The sequence below is a fragment of the Nelumbo lutea genome, chromosome 3, assembly GCF_056320005.1.
Source record: "Nelumbo lutea isolate HS-2025 chromosome 3, American lotus-T2T, whole genome shotgun sequence".
Classification (NCBI taxonomy): domain Eukaryota; kingdom Viridiplantae; phylum Streptophyta; class Magnoliopsida; order Proteales; family Nelumbonaceae; genus Nelumbo; species Nelumbo lutea.
In genome coordinates, this window is record NC_142686.1 from 45,052,926 (window position 1) to 45,073,960 (window position 21,035).

The following is a 21,035-nucleotide window of genomic DNA, read 5'->3' on the forward strand; positions in this document are numbered from 1 at the left end:
ACCCCTTATTTTTATCCTACATATTAAAACTTTTTTTCTTTGAAATACTCAAGTATTTTTATACATTTTGAAAAATATGCCTTGTGGGTGCTTTCTGAAATTAAAAAAAAAAAAAGAAAGTTAATGTGTTTTTAATTCATGTGAAAAAACATGGAAATCTATGAGACCAGATCCATATATAAATTCATCTATCTATACTATATAAAGCATATATTTGCCTTGATTCTAATATAAGTCATAAATGTTTAATCCAAATACCATATGCCATATATGATTAATATTTATTTGTAAACATGCTTACCACCTGCCATCATACAAACCAATCTTGTTAGACTCTCATTCATTAGATCCAAAGACCGGTGAGCTTTCTGTTTTTTTAAAGTGTGTATTAATTATTTTATCTATCATTAATTTTTGACTATATATAAAAGAATGGCGAAACAGGATTCATGTAATCGGCCATATAGATGGGACAAGGCTTAGATGGTGGTGTTTTCTGTCATTTTTTTATGAAAATAAAAGTAATGATTTATGAAAAGATTAATTTTCTAAATAACATTGAAGCCCTCCCGCTCCAATAGATCCTTGTAGATTTTTGGCCAAAGTCAATATTTAAATGAAATGGTATAAATTTCTTTTTAATAGATGTAAATTATGTTTTTGTTTGTTTTCTCTTGATTTATTAGAAAAATGATTTGGATCATTATTATATTTTAAGATGAAGATAGACATTCATGTGAGTGAAATGAATGAAGAATAAAAAAAAAATATTCTATGTCGATGAAATGATTCTTATTATTTTAGTTGGCTTCTTTTGGAGAAAATGGAGGTAATTTTGGTCAATTAGGGTTTAGAAAAAAAGGGCAAGAAAAAAGAAATAAATGAAGTTTAGGTGGACATTTTGGTAATTTAATATATCCTATCACGTGACTGCGGTCAAGGGTTTTTGTTGCAAAGTGAACATTTAAGGAGGTATTTGTCACAAATGAAGGTTCAGGGGGCATTTATCACTGACTTCATAGTACAAGGTGATCTTTGTAATTTACCCTATTTTTATCTAATTTATTTATACTATACTTCAATATCCGGTCCAATCTGATTATCTTGGATTTGAATTCAATCTATGGCATACTTGGATCACATTTGGACTTGATATGCATGCATCTTATGATGCTTAAAATGACAAAAAATAAATAAATAAAACTTTCAAAAACTAATTACTTTTGGCATATACATGTATAATTTAAATCTATTAATTATATATAATAATGACTTTTTTGAGAAAAGATAAGATCAAAAAAGGAGAGGGATGTACAAAGCACTGTCATCCAAAAAACAAAAGACAAAGCCCACTATATTAGCAAAGTATGATCACTATACAAAAACTCCTTTTCTAGCCCAGATTTAGGGCCTGTTCGTTTACTTTGAAGTCTGACATCTGAAAGTACAATAATTACATTAAGAGGTATATTGGTATTAGTAAACTTTTCTTTCCTCTAAACTCTGGATGCAGAGAATGTTGTTCTGAATTCTGAATTTAGAAAATTATCAAATATCATTGGAAAACAAAAAATTGCATGATTGCACTTTAAGAGATAGGAGATAAGAGGAAACAAACAACCACTATTCTCTTAAAGTTAAAAAGATTTCTCTTAAGAGATAAGAGTTAAAAGGAAACAAATAGGCCCTTAGCTAAATTATCAGCCACATGGTTTAATTTTCTAGGAATTCATAGCAAATGAGATAGCTTCCATGAGTCCATAGTCTATCCAGAAGCCCAGATTATATCATTCCCCAAATATTCTTCGACTACAATGAAACAGAAATGATGAGACATGGCAATTCTGAGGCCTTCCAGGAGGGCCTTAGCCTCTTCTTCAAACGCATAAACCACCTTTGTAGGGTCACTAAAGGCCCCAAGTCACATTGGCATTCACTTTTTGGATTAGACCTCCTATTCCAGCATTTTGGGTTGTTCTCTAGAGACCTCCTAAAGCTGCCATCAAAATTCAGAATGAGCTTACAATCTTGTCTTGGGATGATTTTCAAGGGAGGCTGAGGGTGAAAAGGAGGAGCTCAAATCTCTTGCCCACAAAAATCCTACCCACGTCTGTCCAAATGATACCCTCAAACACTTCATTATTCACTATCCAGCTACTAATGTTAACAAAGATATGATCTCTAAGAGTCTTCAAGGAGTAACTGTCATCAAATAATCTTTGATTTCTTTCCTCCTAGATATTCCACAAAACAACATGTACAATTACTTTCTAGAAACAATTTCATCTTTTGATTAATGTCAACTTTAGACTGTTATGGGCCCGAGTGTAGGATCGCGTCACGGGTCGCTCCACCGCAAGAACCTCAGATCTTTCCTTGCCCTTGGCCTTGCGTACAGGCCCTATTTTGACTATCTCAGGGGTGATTTGTCCAAGAGATCACTGAACTCCCCTTTACCCTCTTTCTTGACTGAATATTCGATATCCTCATTCAATAATAGCGTCTCCTTAAATAGGAGATTACAAGAGGAGGGTTCCTTGTTGGATTCGGCTAGGTTAGTCCTAAACGGACTCAAACTCCTACTTCTAATTAGACTACTTACTTTTAATGGTACTACAATTCCTTCTAAGAATAGGGGATAAGATAAGGGAGAATGGGATAAGGGATAAGGGATAAGGTGCATCCTCTTGTCGTGTCCAGATAAGGGTGGGCCCACCCTATGAGTTGTCATGTGGGCCCCGCTTTGCTGCTGCTGCTGGTGTGCGTGCACGCGGCTCATGGTGCCGCCACCGCGCAGCGTGGTGCGTGCGCGCGGTGCTGCGCGCGACTTATGGTGCCGCCGCGCGGCGCGGTGCGTGCGCACGGTGCTGCACGCGACTTATGGTGCCACTGCCGTGCGGTGCCTGTCATGTGTGCGCTGCTGCCTCAACTGCTGCCGTGTGGTGCGGGTGCTCGTAACATCACTCCCCTCCTGGACTACGAGCTTGTCCTCAAACTCGAGGTCTGGATAAGCATTGTTGAGGTCGGTCCAGGGAATCCAGGTCGCCTCTGCTGGGGGTAGTCCCTCCCATTCGACTAAAACCTCGAAGATGCCTTGATGGATACGGGATCGGATGAGGGCACGGGGCTGGAGTATAGGTCTGCCCTCCTGCAAGGGGGGTAGGGGAGGCACGTGGTCGGGAGAGGTGCCAACATAAAGCTTTAAGAGGGATACATGGAAGATGTCGTGGATCCTGCTGTGCTCCGGGAGCTCGAGTTGATAAGCTACCTTCCCTATCTTCCTTAGAATCTTGAAGGGCCCGTAGAATTTGGGGGCCAGCTTAGGGGGGCCCCGGCGGCTGAGGGGCAGCTGCCTGTATGGTAGGAGTTTCAACCAAACGTACTGCCCTGGTTCGAAGGTGACTTCGCGGTGCTGCTGATCGTAGGCGTGTTTCATACGTGCCTGTGCCTGCTGTAGGCGCAAGGAGACTTCGGCCAGGAGGGCATCACGAGCTTGGAGGCTGCGGTCCACTTCTTCCAGCCGCGTTGAGCCCGGCTCGTAGGACAGAAGGCATGGAGGATCTTGACCGTACACAACTCTGAAGGGAGTCATTCCAAGGGAGGAGTGATAGGATGTATTGTAGCAGTATTCAGCCCATGGGAGGTACTCCACCCAGCGGCACGGCTGGTCCCCCACAAAGCAGCGAAGGTACATCTCAATTGTCCGGTTCACCACCTCTGTTTGGTCGCCTGACTGTGGATGGTAGGCTGAAGAGAAGGCGAGGGCTGTGCCTTGTAACCTAAAGAGCTCCTTCCAGAATGTGCTTGTGAAGATCGGGTCCCAGTCACTGACGATGGATTCAGGGAGTCCATGTAGGCGAAAAATGTGGGTGAAGAAGGTATGGGTGACCGAGACTGCGGTATAAGGATGGGATAAAGGGAGGAAGTGAGCATATTTGGAGAACCGGTCCACTACCACGAACAGGACTGACTTCCCCCCGACTTTGGGAAGCCCTTCGATGAAATCCATGGCAATGTCGGCCCAGATCTGCGTTGGGAGGGAGAGGGGTTGGAGCAGGCCTGCGGGGTGCAGATTTTCCCATTTTTGTTGTTGGCACATTGTACAGTTCTGGATAAAGTCCCGTACCGAGGCCCTCATAGCTTGCTAGTGGAAGTTAGCATGAATGCGATGCAGCGTTTAATTAATGCCCTCGTGTGTTGAGTGGTGTATGCTAGCGATGATGGAGGGGATGAGGGGGCAATCAGCGGGTAGGTAGATCTTCTTTTTGTAAAATACCAGCCCATCATGGAGAGACCAGTTCGGGTTAGTAGACCCCGACTGTATTTGTTGGACTATGTTGTTCCATTCTGATGACTGTGGCAGTGTGTTCCGAATGTCTTCTAACAGGGTGGCTCGTGGTTGGGAGATCGCATGGAGGAGCATACTATCTTCTTCTCGTCGGGACAGGGTATCCACTGCACGGTTCAGGGATCCTGCCTTATAGTTCGCTCGGAAGTTGAACCCCAGAAGCTTGCTGACCCAATGTTGATGTGGGGAGGTGGTCAGTCGTTGTTCCAGCAAGTATTTGAGGCTATAGTGGTCAATCAACGCTTAATACTTAGAAGTACGTGGGGCACTCAATTATTGCTCTTCTCAGACTTGTTCAAATATTGTCGGAATAATATTCTACTATTACCAATTAGAAAAATCTAAAATTCAAATATAGAAGGATAATATTAAATTATTACGACAAAAATTACCAAATTATAAAATTACCTTGTTATATATCTTAGTCTTCCCTCTGCACGCTGGTGTTTCTTTCGGATGCTGCCGTTTCTTTGAAGAGCCCCAAAGGTATGAAACATTTTTTTCTCTTTTTTCTTTTCCAAAAGTTTTGCTGATAATGGAGAAAACCTCTGATGAGATTTCTTTTGTTATGGAGTCAAAGAAGATCACTTTGTTTTAATTTTTTTTCTTCTTTTATATAAAATGTTGATTCTCCTATAGTGAAAATCCCTCAAAGATCAAATCAAATAGTCCATTGCCTACAAAAATAATAGGTGAGATTTACTTTGATTCATCATATTCTTCTTCTTCTTCTTCTTCTTCTTCTTCTAGATCTTCTTCTTCTTCTTCTTCTTCTTCTACTTCTTCTTCTAGATCTTCTTCTTCTTCTTCTTCTTCTTCTTCTTCTTCTTCTTCTTCTTCTTCTTCTTCTTCTTCTTCTTCTTCTGATAAATTAAGATGATTTCTAAGTCTTGCATGTATTATTTTCAACCAGAAAATTATTTCGGAATTATCTATAGTTTAGAACACGGTATATAGTTTGAGAGAATGATAGAAATGCATGTATGAAAAGAATTTATATAATTTAGATTAATTGTACTCTCATCTTAGCAATCTACCATATCTCTAATGTTCCCTTTTTGAACATTATGATCTAACTAAAGATGTGGCAAAGATATAAGTTGATGAAATCAATTAAGAAAGCTTAGAGAACACTACGTCTCCTTTTTATTTTATTTTATTTTTTTGAGCTTAGGGTTGTGGGAAATAAAATGACCAAAAAAAGTATTGAGCATTTTGTAACAGTTGTTTTTAAAAACATAACCATATAAAGTCAAAGAAAAACACTTTTATTCTTCTAGGGCACAAAGACTAAAATTGGGGCTTTGTACTTTTGCACTTTAAAAGCACAAACCTTAAGTTTATCCAAACAAGAAAACAAGACCCTAATTTAATAGAAAATAGCTTGGATGATAAAAAATGGTGGGGAGCAGATATTCTCAAGATATATATATATATATATATATATATATATATATATATATATATATATATATATATATATATATATATATATATATATATATAGCATTTGTGTATATATGTGTGTAAATACATATTTTATCAATAAATAGTGTATAAATATGTTTTACATATAATATATGTATTATTTTATATTTTATTTATATTTTTAACTCACATTTATTTTTTATGTTTATAAAAATGTCAAGAATTATGATTTAAGGACCAAAAAAGGGTTTTTTTCCGCAAAAAAATAATAGGGCAAGGCACCCATGACACCTTATGATGCATAGATCTTGAAAAGTTACCTCAGTTGGGCATTCGAGTGCAAAGTTATGGCATCTAAAAGTTTGCACATGCATTAAGTATGCAACTTGAAACCATTGACTGGGTCGAATAGGTCAACAGTTGAACCCTCCAAATCATGTGTTTTTTACCAAGTCAACGGTTTTTTACCAAGGGGTGGGTTTCAATAGAACTAGACCCGGAATCAAAGTCAGGTGACGGTTTGAACGATTCAACCAAACGGGTCAATGGCGGGTTGTTAACATTGGTATTTGTTTGGGCCGATTTTCAGTTTGATTGGTTGGTTCAAAAGATTTAAACATAAAATGTTAAACTACATTTAAAAAAATACAATGATATTATTAAAAGAACAAATTTAAAAATTTAACTTTACGATATAAAATATCTTAGACTAAGAAATATGAGAATTTACCCACTTATTTAAAAAATATTTATTTGAATTATAAAATATTAATACATATAAATATAATCAGGTTGGTTCAATTTTATAATTATAAAATTTTTTGGTTGGTTTACAAATATTTATAATTAGGTTGGTTAAGTTTTGGTCGGATTACAAATGGCCAAAGTGAAACTAATTTGACTTGGTCAAGTTGGGAAATTAATGAACCAAAGCCAACCAAAAATACTAAAAAGTGACCAACTCAGTTCAAGCTAGGTCAATTTGGTTAGTTTTATTAGTTTGATTAACATCCCTAGATGAAATTAATTATTGTTATTTATGTATTGCAAAAAAATTAATAAAAAACATTATATAAAATATAAATAAATATTAATTATTTAAAAATTAAATTATAAAATAATTGTCTACTCTTATGTATTTCTATTATTTAACTTTCACTTAACAAAGTTCGTGCATCGCATTGATCCCGCTATTATATACTAAAGTAGAACATGCCACATGTTAGATGGCCCCTCCTTGCTCCATTACCCTAACAAAGCAATTCTAGGAGGGGTTCAAAATTGCCTTTAGAAGCCCATGGAGTTGGCACTTGAACATGGCTCATCTCCCTTTCTCATCTCCTTTTTATTAGGAAACTAACTATTCTCCACTTTATCCTAAATTATCTCTAACTATCTTTAATTCCTATTTATCTCTAAAATTATCACTAATACTTATTTATCCTCTCCCCACTTTTCATCTATATCTATTGAAAGAAAGTTTCAATAGAAAATTCAATAATTATTTAAATATACATTATTTAATAATATAAATTATGTAAGAATAATATAAATTATTTAATTATTATGTAATAACAATAATATAAATTATAATTATATGGATTATTTAATTTAATAACAAAATAGTATTTTAAAAATAAAAATAAAAATCAATTAAATGTTATTCAAATAATAAAAATAAAATATTATTTAACTATTTCAATAACTAAATATTTTAAATAAAAAATATTAAAAATATCTAAATAATTGTATAACAAATAATTTAATATTATGTAATAGCTTGAAAAGAAATAAAATTTAAATATTTTACATATTATAGAAATATTTGACATAACAAAATTTTAAATAGTTAAAATAACGAAGTAATGTAATAATAGTATAAATTATAATTCCATGGATTATTAAATTTAATAAATTATTAATATTTTAAATACTTTAAAATATGAAAACATTAATAACTAAATCATATTTTATATAATATTTCAAAAACAAAAAAAAAAGATTAAATAAAAAAATCATGTTATAACTTTAAAATAAAGATCAAAAACATAAAATAATTAATAATTTAATAATATTTGATAATAATAATATAAAATATACGTAGTTTAAAAATAAATAATATTATAAATAACTAATTTTTAAATGTTCTAAATATCAAAAAATTAATACTGAATCATATTTTAAACAGTATTTAAAAAACAAAAAAAAAATAGATTAAATAATGAAATTATGTATTAACTTTTAAAATTTATCAAAGACACAAAATTAATTATAATAGATTGAATAATATTTGATAATAAGAATATAAAATATAAATAATTGAAAAAAATATATTATTATTGAAATAGTGAAAGTAGATAAAATAACTTAGAGGTATTGAAGTTTTTTTAGTTATTTTTTGTATTTTCACAATAAATTTTCAATGATTATTGGAGATTAAACTATTTTTATTTATTAGAGAATAGATTATCAATTTAGTTGAAATTAGGAGTGCTCAATAGGTGGTTCAATTCAATTGCAAATTGTTTGGCTAACCAAACTGATATGATTGGGTTGGGTAGTTGGTAACTCGAAGCTAACCAACCATTAATGAAAACCGACCAACTTAAGTTGTACCAGCCAATGTTTTAAAAACCAACCCAGAGACCGACCCACTTTTGCTTCTAGGTCGTAGTTATCAGTTCAATTGTCCTAATCAAACGAGTTAGAACATTCCATGTCAGTACTCTATATATTTATATACATATATAAATATGCATATATGTATAATTATGTGTGCGGATACATATTTTACCAATAAATTGTGTATAATTATGTTTTACATGTATTATTTTACATTTTATTTATATTTTTAATTCAATTTTAATTTTTTGTTTATAAAAAATGTTAAAAATTATGATTTAAGGAAAGAATAAGGGTTTTTCACAAAAATAGCGGAGCAAGGCACCCACATCACCATAGGATCAATAGATATTGAAAAGTTACCCAAAATTAAAAAACAAAAGAAAAAAAAAAAGATCACCTCAATTAGACAACAGAGTGCAAAGTTACGACCTATAAAAGTTTGCACATGCACTGAGTATGCAACTTGTAACCCAGTGACCAAGTTGGATGGTTTTTATGAAGTCAACGGTTTTGACCAAAAAGCAGGTTTTACTAAAACTAGACCCAGAATCAAAGTCAGGTGATAGCTTGAATGGTTCAACCAACTGGGTTAGTGGTGGGTTGGAAAATATTAGTATCAGTTTGGGCTGGTTTTTAGTTTGGTTGGTCGTTCAAAATGTTTAAACTTAAAAAAAATAAATTACATTTAAAAATATAATGATTTTATTAAAGAATAAATTTAAAAATTTAAGTTAATAATGTAAAATATTTTAAACTAAGAAATATGGGAATTTTTCCCACTTTCTTGTATTAAAAAATTATATTTAAAATATAAAATATTAATATATATTTATAATTGGGTCGATTCAATTTTGGTCAGTTTACAAATGGCTAAACCAAAACTAACCCAACTTGGTTGAATTAGGAAATTGCTAAACCGAAGCCAACCAAAAATAGTAGAAAGTGACCAACTCGGGTTGAATTGGGTTAGTTTGGTCAGTTTCATCAATTTGATGAACATAGCTAAACGAAATTAGTTATTGTTATTTTTTGAATTGCAAAAAAAAATATTTAAAATAATATATAATATCAATGATTATTAAATATTTAAAATTAAATTATAAAACAATTGTCTACTCTCATGAATTTCTATTATTTAACTTTTGCTTAACAAAGTTCATGCATTGCATAAGTCCCTGCTAGTATATATACTAAAACACAACAATCTAGAAATTTTTTCCTTTCTTTGATTTTTTTTATTTTTTATTCTATATCATTTTTTAAACAACCAATGAGATGCTCTCCTTACCTATAAAATATTACCTAACATCTCTCTCTCCCCTACATGTTTCCAATAACCTAAATAATATCCTCTCCTAAAATTTCTACTAAACTACCCTTCCCCCCTAATTTCTCCTAATTATCTCTGAATCAGTAGAGGTTTCTCTCCTAAATCATCTATAATTCTTATTTATCCTCTCCCCCAATTTTTATCTATATCTATCTAAAGAATGTTTGAATTAAAAAATTTAAAAATTATTTAAATATTCTAACAAAATTTTATAATAACTTTAAAATATTTATTAAAAACACAAAAAACAATTATAATAGATTTAATAATACTTATATTATTAATGATTTTATTTTTTCTTACAAAATTCATCACTAAATTATGTACTAACAATATAAATTATGGTTTTTTGGATCACTCAAATTAAATGTTGTTCAAATAATAAAAAATTGGCATTTAAAACTAAAATACTATTTAAATATTTCAATAACTAAATATCTTAAATAAAAAATATTAACAATAGATAAATAATTATATAACAAAATATTTAATATTATGTAATAACTTTAAAATAAATAAAATTCAAATAACAAAAATATTAAATATTTTATATATTATTCATTTATTTTAACTAATGAGATATTTAACATAAAAAGATTTTAAATAGTGAAAATAATGAAATTATTTAATAAATTTTAAAAATTCTTAAAACTAGAAAAATATCTATAACATGATATTCAAATTAATAATAATTTAATATTTTGCAAAATTAATGACAAAATTATGTAATATATATGTAGTATAAATTATAATTTTATGGATGATTAAATTCAATAAATACTTAATATTTTAAAATTTAAATAATGATATTATTTAAATAATTAAATGATATTATAAATAAATAATTTCAGTTATATCAATTAATAATTCTATAATATAACGTTCAAAAAATTAACATTTGTTAATAATAATTTAAAATCTTAGCCTATATTTATTATATATTTATATATATGAAAATTAATGTTTATTATATTTTCATTAATTATTTATTTTTTGTGATAAATATATTTTCAATAATTATATATAAATGATTTTTTGTTATTTAACAGAAAATTTTCAATAATTATTGGAGGTTAAACTATTGTTATTTAAATTTTTAAATTTAATTTATTGTACTTATTGTATTTATTGTATAGAATATTTTAGATTGAGATTAAAATTGTATTTATTAGATATTGAATTGTTGTACTTATTGTATTTAATTTATTGTACATATTGGTTTGGTCAGTCGGTTCAAAAGATTTAAACTTATAAATAAATTTAAAATTAAGAAAAATATATAATGAAATTATTAAAAAATAAATTTAAATTTTATATTTATTCTATAGAATATTTTAGATTGAGAAATATGGGAAATTTTCCACTTTCCCATATAAAAAAAGATTAAAAATACAAAATAATAATATATATCTATGTTCAAGCCATTTGATTTTGGTTGATTTACAAATGACCAAAGTGAAACTGATCCGACTTGGTCAGGTTGGGAAATAGTTGAACCAAAACCAACCAAAAATACTAGAAATCCGGTTGAGTTGGTCAGGTTGGTCGGTTTCATTAGTTTGATGAACAACTATAGCTGAAATTAATTATTGTTATTTTTGCATTGTAAAAGAATTATTAAAAGTAGTATATAAAATATAAGGAAAAATCTATAATTCATGAAAGATATGGTATTAGAAAAGTTTTGACCAATCATAATCCATGCAAGAATTTTGATAATAACACTTGATTGGCTACCACGTTTATGATACCAGTTGATTGGTCAAAACTTTTCATATATCATATTAGTCCCATATCATATTTGAACCCAAAATATAAATAATTATTAATTATTTAAAAAATATAAAACAATTATATATTTTTTTGTGTTTCTATTGTTTAGCTTTCACTTAACAAATCCCATGCATCGCACAGGTCCCCGCTAGTATAAGTTTAAAGCATCATAGAAAGGTCATGTTTGGTTCACTAGTATAGGTCTCATTCTCTTAATTCTTGCCCATTCTAGGCAAGAATGAAAAATATTAAAGTGTTTAGTTATAAAATTCTTGCCACAGGTCTCATTCTAGATCTTTTAAGAATGAAAAATCAGCTCATAGCACAAAAATTGAAGTAGCTTTCAGCATGAGAAACAATCATGCCCCATCTTGCTCATTTTCATTCTCTAAAAACTCTATGCCAACAGCCATAAACCGCTGACTTGGGTCTCCAAAACTGATACGCTCAAGTTATCTAACAAGAGGGAGAAGGATCTAGAATAAGGAGAAGAGAGAGAGAGAGAGTTTGTTTGTAGAAAAGCCAATGCCAACTCCATTCATTCCGGCTATATTTATAGCCTTATGGTGCTACAAACTGGGAGTAGAAATAGGAACTACTGCCCCTTAATCTTAGGAGCTTATCAACAAAAAAACAGAATGCACTTATCTAGGAAACAGAATGCACTTATCTAGGAACAGAAATTGAAGACTTATCTAATGCACTTATCTAGGAAACAGAATGCACTTATCTAGGAGCAGAATTGAAGACTTATCTATTCTAACAAAATTAAAACTGAATGGATAAGGCTTATCCCAATTAAGAGCTAACATGACCGGGTCTTCTGCTGCTATCCACTTTGACCGGGTCTTCGGCTGCTGCATGCATGCACGTATCATTCTCCTCCCCCCCTGAAGGACCCTTGTCCGCAAGGAAGTCGGGATAAGCTTTTCTGAAGCGCCATTCATTCTCCCAGGTTGCATCCTCAGCTGGTGCCCCAATCCATTTGACCAAGACTTCGGATTTTGGGCGGTATTTGCCCTTGTGAATAATACGGCGATCCAGGATTGCTTCCGGTTGGGGTAGGATGGTTGAAGTATCTGAGATTGGAGGAAGCTGAGTGGAAGTAGGGGTGATGGGTCCCAAGTGCTTCCGCAACAAACTGACATGAAACACATTGTGGATTTGAGAGCCGGGGGGCAAGGCTAAGCGGTAGGCTACTGGACCAATCTTCTCAATGATTGGGTACAGCCCAAAATAACATGGGGCGAGCTTCATGGAACGTCGAAACGCCACCGAGGTCTGCCGGTAAGGCTGTAGCTTCACATACATGAAGTCACCTGCTACGAACGAGACTTCTCGTCGGTGCTGGTCCGCTTGACATTTCATCCGGTTCCGGGCTACCTGGAGGTTATGTTGTAGTTCGCGTAGGATGATGTCCCGGTCACGCAAGTATTCGTCAACTGCCCCTACTCGAGCTGTACCCAGTACATAGGTCAGGAGACTAGGGGTGGGATTCCATAGACTGCTTCGAAGGGTGTCATTTTGGTGGAAGAGTGAGTGGAGGTGTTGTAGCTGTATTCTACCCAAGGAACCCACTCTACCCATTTTCACGGCTGGTCACCTGCAAAGCACCGTAGATATTGCTCCAACGTCTGGTTAACAACTTCGGTTTGCCCATCGGTTTGGGGGTGGTAACTGGAGCTCATACACAATTTCGTCCCATGCATCTGAAAAAGTGTCTGCCAGAATGAGCTGATGAATACCTTGTCACGGTCGCTAACAATGGATGTTGGTACTCCGTGTAGGCGGACAACGTTGGCAACAAATGCCTTCGCGACTGTGGTGGCAGTGAATGGGTGTTTTAAGGAAATGAAGTGGGCATATTTTGTCAACCGATCCACAATTACCATGATAACCGTGTACCCATTGGAGGAAGGCAATCCTTCGATGAAGTCCATGGAGATGTCTGTCCACATTTGAGTAGGAATTGGTAATGGCTGAAGCAATCCCATTGGTCTCATGCAATCTGTTTTGAAGCGCTGACATACGTCACATTGTTGCAAGAACTCCTTCACCGTCCGACGCATGTGGGGCCAAAGGAAGCTGTGCTTGATGCGAGAGAGGGTCTTATGAAACCCAAAGTGTCCCCCTACAGGGGATGAGTGGCAGTCCGCCACCACCTTTGATATCAAGGTGGAGGTGGGGCTCAAATAAATCTTGTCCCCCTTGAACCATACCCCATCCCGTTGAAGCAACTTGTGGGAGGGTCGCTTTTTCATCAATTCCCCATAAAAGGTGTCTTGTTTGACCTCTTCTTGTAGCATCGGCCACCAGTCTGCGTGTGGTATAGAGATGGAAAGAAACTGAAATTCAGCCATACGTGACAAGGAATCCGCACCTTGGTTCTCAGCCCCTTTTTTATACTCGATCTCATAGTCGTAGCCCAGTATCTTTGGCAGCCACCGCGTTTGTGCCGGTGTGGTTATCCTCTGCTCGAGTAAATATTTAAGACTTTTTTGGTCGGTGCGGACTGTGAATGGTTTTCCAAGCAGATATGGGCGCCATTTCTTAACGGCTTTGACAATAGCTAACATCTCCTTCTCATAGGTGGATAATGCCAAGGCTGAACCTTTCAATGCTTCACTGAAGTAGGCCACCGGTCGGTTTTGCTGGATGAGGATGGCGCCAATCCCGGTTCCACTCACATCGCATTCAATCACAAACCGTTGGGAGAAATCTGGTAGACGTAGGATTGGCGGTGAAGTGAGTGCCTTCTTCAATTGCTGAAAGGCCAGCTCTGCTGCCTCGTTCCATTGAAATCCCCCTTTGGTCAACAGTTGGGTTAAGGGAGCTGCAATGCTTCCGAAGTCGCGGATGAACTTCCGGTAATATCCTGCTAACCTGAGGAAGCCACGGACCCCCTTTGCTGATGTCAGTGTAGGCCATGCGAGAACAGCTTGTATTTTGGCTGGATCAACGGACACGCCTTGTTCTGAAATCACATGACCCAAGTACTCTACCTGCGAAACCCCAAATTGACATTTTGACATTTTTGCAAATAATTTGTTAGAGGATAATACAGTTAGAACAACTCTCAAATGAGATAGGTGGTCTTCCCATGATTTAGAATAAACCAGAATGTCGTCGAAGAAGACCAAAATAAATTTCCGGAGGTATGGACGGAAGAGGTCGTTCATGAGGCTTTGAAAAGTTGCAGGTGCATTTGTCAAGCCGAACGGCATCACTAAGAACTCGTAATGCCCTTCATGTGTTCGGAAAGCCGTTTTAGGAACGTCTTCTTCTTGCACTCGAATCTGATGGTATCCCGACCGTAGATCTAGTTTGGAGTAAAATTTGGTGCCGTAGAGCTCATCTAATAATTCATCAATCACAGGAATGGGATACTTGTTTTTAATAGTGATTTCGTTCAGTGCTCGGTAATCCACGCAAAACCGCCAAGCTCCATCAACCTTCTTCACTAGCAAAACCGGCGATGAGAATGGGCTATTGCTTGGTTTTATCAGCCCTGTCTGCAAAAACTCATTCACCATCTTCTCTATTTCGGTCTTCTGGTAATACGGCTATCGATATGGCCTCACACTCACCGGTCCTTTGTCGGGAAGCAGTGCAATCCGGTGGTCATGTGGTCGTTTAGGAGGCAGGCTTGTGGGCGGCTCAAACACATGGGAAAATTCGGTGAGAAGGTGGTCCATCTCGGGTGGAAGAAAACCTGGTTGGCCGCTGCTATGTGAAGGAACTATTTGAAAAAAAAATCCCGTACCTTGTAACCCATTGCATTCCTTGTTGGTTAAGGCTTCGATGCTGGCTCGTCCCAATCCTTGGAAGGTGCAAGAGAGTCCCTCCTTTTTGAACGTCAAGGTTAGTTGTTTGTAATCCATCTCGACGGGTCCAAGCGTCTCTAGCCACTGTACTCCCAACACCAACTGGCATGCTAACATAATAGTCAGCGGTAACGGGGTGTCCTTGAATGGCGAGGGTGAGAGATCGGCACTGCCCCATACACTCGATCTTTTCACGGTTGGCCACCATAACTTGAAATTTCTTGTCTCGGTTCACTGGCAACCCGAGCTTGGAGACGATGGCTTGGTCAATGAAGTTGTGGGTGTTGCCGCCATCAATTAATACGGTCACGTTCTTGTTTTTCAGTTTCCCAAGAACACGTATGGTTTGCGGGTGCTCAGCTCCTGCAATAGCGTGGAAGGAGATTTCAGAGATGGCTTCTTGGTTTTCCTCCTCTGATTCGACAGTCTCCGCGTCCGCCGGTTCCGGATCCTCAATCATGAACAGTTGTGGACGTGCACAACGGTGGCCGGAGGTGAACTTCTCATCACAGTAGTAACACAACCCCTTCTCACGACGTTCTCGCGCCTCCTGGTTGGTGAGTCGCCGAAATGTTGAGGAAGGAGCACTGGAAACCTGGTTCGCGCGCGAGCTTGGTGGAGGCCCAAGTACACCGGCCATGGGGTTGGGCGACGCCTTCTGGGTTGTCATGGCTGATGGGGATCGAATCGGTTGGCTAGCTCTCCACTGTAAGTGATTTCGTTCCTCAATTAACCGAGCCACTCCAATCGCCTCTATCAAAGTTCGAGGCTGCTTGATCTTCACATCTAAACGAACGTCATCACGAAGTCCTGCAATGAAACAGCCAATGAGAAAGCTCTCGGGCAGGTCGTCAACTTGGTGAGAGAGCCTCTCGAAGGCTTCTTGATAAGCCGTCACAGTGGTGGTTTGCTTTAGGCGGGTTAATGCCTCTGATGGGTCCTCGTAGTCGGTGGGGCCGAACCGTTGTAACACCGCTTTGGAGAGTTCTTCCCATGTGAGCGGTCCACGATGCTTGGTCAACCACCTGTGCCACTGTAAGGCGATGCCTTCCAAATGGAAGGAAGCTAGCTGCATCTGTTGGTCCGGAACAATATTTTGAAATTCAAAATACTGCTCCGCCTTGTAAATCCAACCGCTCGGATCATCCCCATTAAATTTTGGGAATGACAGCTTGACGTGTTGATGAGGGTGGTCATGGGTGGAGCTTGAACGGGAAGTATGGGGCTGTGAGGATTCTTCATGGGCGAAGGGGTTGGTCTCGGGAGTGGTATTGGGAGTGGTTCGTGAGGCTCGAAGGGCTTGGAGTTCAGTTAACACTGCTTGCAAGACAGTGTTCATTTGGTCGAAGCTCGACTCATGCCGTGCTAAGGTTTCATTGACCTCATTGTGGAACTCCGCGTTCGTCTTTCCACGGGTGTCCATGGTCGAACCGGCTCTGATACCAATGATACGCTCAAGTTATCTAACAAGAGGGAGAAGGATCTAGAATAAGGAGAAGAGAGAGAGAGAGAGTTTGTTTGTAGAAAAGCCAATGCCAACTCCATTCATTCCGGCTATATTTATAGCCTTATGGTGCTACAAACTGGGAGTAGAAATAGGAACTACTGTCCCTTAATCTTAGGAGCTTATCAACAAAAAAACAGAATGCACTTATCTAGGAAATAGAATGCACTTATCTAGGAACAGAAATTGAAGACTTATCTAATGCACTTATCTAGGAAACAGAATGCACTTATCTAGGAGCAGAATTGAAGACTTATCTATTCTAACAGAATTAAAACTGAATGGATAAGGCTTATCCCAATTAAGAGCTAACATGACCGGGTCTTCTGCTGCTATCCACTTTGACCGGGTCTTCGGCTGCTGCATGCATGCACGTATCAAAAACCACCACCATAGATGTTTATTGGCAGACTGCCATTAAAACTTATGCCAATAGGCATTGGCTGCCGCCACCACTAAACATCTATGCCAATGACCTTTCATTCATTCTGAATTGTTGACACAGTTTTTTTTTTCCTTTTTAAGAATGAAAATGAACAACATTGGACACTTGTCAATTTAAAAAGAATTGATTTGTTAGAAAAAAAGGTTTTGTATTTTAGAATTCCATCTTTGATAAGAATAAAAAAATGAGAATTGAAGCAAACATAGATTATCTTGGATGATGATTTTCTATCCTTACTCTCTTTTTTTTTTTACTTGTTTTAACTTTCAAATGATGCATTCCATATTTGATATTGTTATTGTGCATTTATGATTTGTCAATCAATCGTTTTTTGTTGTATTATATTTTAGGTTGTTTGGTAAGCGCGAATAGTGAGAGATGGGGAATACGGACCTAAAGACATCAAAATATGATATATTTGGAATCTCGGGTCCTCAGGTTAATACTCATGACTGGTAAGATAATTTCACCCATTAGCTTTGTTGATCCAATCCAAACCTGCTTTGTGATTGCTATTGTACATATGAATTATACTCTCATTACATACCATCATAATCCATTTTTTGAACTTTGAAGCCCTAACCCTACTCACAAGTTGTTATTGGTGGTTTTCAAACTAAAATTTTATGTTTTGTTGCTGCTTCATGATTTTAGACTTTCAATAGGAAATTCATCATATTTCATGATAGACTTCAATCATTTGAAGAATTCCTTCTTTCATTTTGTACTAACATTAAACAAGAAAAGATTAATAAAAAAGGGAAAATTACAGATAGTTACTCTGTACTTTGAGGGTAATGAAACTTAAGAGCCTCGACTTTTAACAACCAAGTACCATGTACTTTAAAAAATCAGCACTCAAGTACCGTGAGCAAGGGTGCCTGCAGTATTTAAAAATTCGATTTTGAATTCAAGATTCAATATAATCGAATCAAATTTGGATATCATATGATTTGATTCGATTGCTTATTTAATTTTTATATAATTTATATATAATACATAAATTACTTATATATTTATATACTTTATATAAATAAAATATCTATTTTATATTTATTAATTACCTAAAATAATTAATCGGTCAAATTTGAATCAAATCAAATATTCAAATATTGTTTGATTCAATTTGATTTCAATCTATTTACACCCCTAACCATGAGTGATAAATTTTAAAATTCCCATTCATAATTGGAAGTAGGTTGATGCACATCGCTTTAATTGTTTGCATATTCAAGTTTGTGAGAGCTAGGGTTTTAAGAACTCAATAAAGTAGAGAAGAAAATGGTCTCATAAAATATGTGAAAGATAGTTTTGGGATTTTAAAATGTTTTAAGAAGCACATAACATCACATGCAGAATGCCAATAATTGGACTTGGCAATGATTTTTGAAAGTACAGGATATGTAGTTGTTACAACTTATAATTGAAACTTGGGACATAAAGTGTCATTACTCCCAAAGTACAAACCTGTCTATAATTTCCCACAAAAAAAAAAAAAGGTTCCATACGGTTATATAAGTTGAGTTTAGGTTTCCGAGTTAAGAATAAAAGGATTTTATATAAAAAAGGGTAAATTACAAAGACACCCTATATATGGGTTTAGTGACAATTACTCCTAAACTTTCGTCTATGATAAAGACCTCCCTGAATTTTTACTTTGTGACAAATATCCCTTTCACTAGAATTCCATCAGTTAACTTCAAAAAAGATTTTCATTTACATGTTAAAATTTTTTAAATCCCCAAATTTCCCTTTTTTATTTATTTGAATGGTTTATGATTTGATTAGTTTTCTAAATATAATATTAATGTCCTCTTAGTTGCTTTAATAGATATACATTTAGCGTTTCATTTGATTTTTCTTGATTTATTAGAAAAAATAGTGAATGATTTTTATATTTTAAGATGAAGAGAGAGACTCATATTAGTGAAATGAAACAAGGATTCAAATAAACATGTTTTTTTGTGTCTGTAAAATGATTCCTGCTATTTTAACTAGTTTCAATGGGAGAAAATAATGGAACTACTTTTGGGTCAATTAGGATTTAAGAGAAAAGGGCGAGGAAAAGAAAATAAGGGAAGTTATTGAAGTGGGGTATTTTGATAACTTAATGCATTCCATTGTCTGACTTAATGGTCATGGGGAATTTGTCACAAAGTGAAAGTTTGCAGCTGTTAACAGCTGCAAATGAAAGATTAGGGGGAAAATTATCACTAACCCCACAATACAGGGGTTTTTTGTAATTACCCAAAAATAAAAGATTTTGAGAGAGATTTATAAGATTTTTAAGAGAAAGGGAGAAAGGTTGGATTTGGCTCAACTCAAATCCAACTTCAATTAATGGGTTAGGATTAGGGTTGGGGGTTCAGAAGTTAGAACCTCAGGTTGGGCACCTCAACCCGAACCCCCTAGCCCAACCTGGATTGACTTGTGCCCCTGCTCTAGACTGGAGTCTGGACCGCCCCATCCACTAATTGAATGCGTGGTGCAGGAACGATCCAGATTACCAAAGGAAGGTCATGGCTTGCTGCACCATGGGTGTTTATGTTCTGGAGCGTGATCGCCAAAACAATCGGCAAGGACCCCAAGCTCTTGCAGAGCCTTGGTGGAAATCATTCAATTTTGAGCTGCATACTGTGATCAAGGACACAGACGGCAACATCTTCGGAGCCATACTTGAATTCAACCCCCAGACCAATCACAAGCAGTACTCACGGCAAGGTGCTCCAAGATATGTGATTGCCTTCAGAGGCACCATCCCCCAGTATCCGATACTTGAAGTTGGATTTCTATATCATCATGAACGAACTTCACCTGTCCCCCTGCTTCCATATTGCAGTTCGATTGGTTGAGAAGATGGTGACCACCAAGGAGATTATTTGGTTAACTGGTCATTCTTTAGGGGCTTCAATGGCAATGCTCGCCGGGAAGAAGATGGCCAAGAATCATGCAACTTATCTTCCGGCTTTTCTGTTCAATCCACCATTTCCGTCATTCCCAATCGGAATGATCAAGGATGAGACCGTAAAGAAAATAGCTCGAACGTTGAAAAGCATCGGGAAAGCTCTACTTGCTGAGATGGTGAAGCCTGAACCTGAATCTCCATTTGCTGCCTGGTCTCCATGGATGCCGCATCTGTTTGTCAATCCCGAGGATCATATCTGCATGGAATATATAGGTTATTTTAAGCATAGAAATGTAATGGAGGAATGTGGAATGAAGAAGATAGAGCAACAAGCAACCCAGTATACGGTTGGAGGTCTGATACGGAGTGCAATTGGGAAGGGAGCAGAACCCTTGCATCTCCTTCCCTCTGCAAATTTGTTTGTTAATCCTTCACCTGTTGAAAAACCTCATGCCATTAAGCAGTGGTGGATGCCCAACATGCAGCTGCAGCGCACAGAATATCGCTACAAATAACAGGCCAAGCAGCTGGAGCTGGAGCAGAAGACGAAACTGCATTAAAAAGGGAAAATGGAAATTATTGTACTAGATTGGGGATCATGACCAGTACAACCCAGAGACAGATTTTAATTACTTAAAACAGACGTATAATAATTGATTTTACTTCTGTACTGTAGATCTAAAACTGGTTTTACAGATTTTGTTTTACTTCGATAGACATAAAACTACTGATTTTACTACATGGAGATGCTGATAGAGGATTGCAAGAAACTGGTGGAAGAGGTGAAGATCTCATACAACCACATTAATTCATAGAGAAGGAAATCAAGTGGCCCCTATTTGGTTAGCAAATG

At 35.8% G+C, this 21,035-nt stretch overlaps 1 long non-coding RNA gene across 1 annotated transcript; it reads left to right on the top strand.

The window, feature by feature from the left end:
- The first annotated feature begins 17,659 nt into the window (after window positions 1-17,659).
- LOC148864646 (uncharacterized) lies at window positions 17,660-20,752 on the top strand. Its single transcript, XR_016108902.1, has 2 exons — window positions 17,660-17,732; window positions 19,769-20,752. It is a non-coding gene; the product is annotated as an uncharacterized LOC148864646 (long non-coding RNA).
- Window positions 20,753-21,035: the final 283 nt, after the last annotated feature.